Genomic DNA, 1,290 nt, shown 5'->3' with positions numbered 1-1,290 from the left:
GATGACCAGTAGTTGTGGTTCTCGCCCCGGGCCGTGGGTCTGAGTATGGCCCAAGTGGGACACTTGTGTCGGACTAGGGAGGCTCTGCCGTGCCCCCTTGAGGTCTAAAGGATGACCAGTAGTTGTGGTTCTCGCCCCGGGACTTGGGTCATAGTATAGCCCAAGTGGGACACTTGTGTCGGACTAGGGAGGCTCTGCCGTGCCCCCTTGAGGTCTAAAGGATGACCATGAGGTCAAAAGGATGACCAGTAGTTGTGGTTCTCGCCCCGGGACTTGGGTCAGAGTATGGCCCAAGTGGTGCACTTGTGTCGGTCTAGGGAGGCTGTGCCGGTCCCCCTGGAGGTCTAAAGGATGACCAGTAGTTGTGGTTCTCGCCCCGGGACTTGGGTCAGAGTATAGCCCAAGTGGAGCACTTGTGTCGGACTAGGGAGGCTGTGCCGGGCCCCCTGGAGGTCTAAAGGATGACCAGTAGTTGTGGTTCTCACCCCGGGTCGTGGGTCCGAGTCTGGCCCGAGTAGAGCACTTTGGTCGGCTACCGGGGGGTGTGCCGTGCCCCCTGGAGGTCTAAAGGATGACCAGTAGTTGTGGTTCTCGCCCCGGGACTTGGGTCAGAGTATAGCCCAAGTGGAGCACTTGTGTCGGCCTAGGGAGGCTGTGCCGGGCCCCCTGGAGATCTAAAGGATGACCATGAGGTCAAAAGGATGACCAGTAGTTGTGGTTCTCGCCCCGGGACTTGGGTCAGAGTATAGCCCAAGTGGAGCACTTGTGTCGGCCTAGGGAGGCTGTGCCGGGCCCCCTGGAGGTCTAAAGGATGACCAGTAGTTGTGGTTCTCGCACCGGGACTTGGGTCAGAGTACAGCCCAAGTGGAGCACTTGTGTCGGTCTAGGGAGGCTGTGCCGGGCCCCCTGGAGGTCTAAAGGATGACCATGAGGTCAAAAGGATGACCAGTAGTTGTGGTTCTCGCCCCGGGACTTGGGTCAGAGTATAGCCCAAGTGGAGCACTTGTGTCGGACTAGGGAGGCTGTGCCGTGCCCCCTGGAGGTCTAAAGGATGACCAGTAGTTGTGGTTCTCGCCCCGGGACTTGGGTCAGAGTATAGCCCAAGTGGAGCACTTGTGTCGGCCTAGGGAGGCTGTGCCGGGCCCCCTGGAGGTCTAAAGGATGACCATGAGGTCAAAAGGATGACCAGTAGTTGTGGTTCTCGCCCCGGGACTTGGGTCAGAGTATAGCCCAAGTGGAGCACTTGTGTCCGACTAGGGAGGCTGTGCCGTGCCCCCTGGAGGTCTAAAG

Source organism: Nothobranchius furzeri, unplaced genomic scaffold (assembly GCF_043380555.1).
Source record: "Nothobranchius furzeri strain GRZ-AD unplaced genomic scaffold, NfurGRZ-RIMD1 Scf178, whole genome shotgun sequence".
NCBI classification, from domain to species: domain Eukaryota; kingdom Metazoa; phylum Chordata; class Actinopteri; order Cyprinodontiformes; family Nothobranchiidae; genus Nothobranchius; species Nothobranchius furzeri.
Note: the sequence above shows the minus strand (reverse complement) of the source record.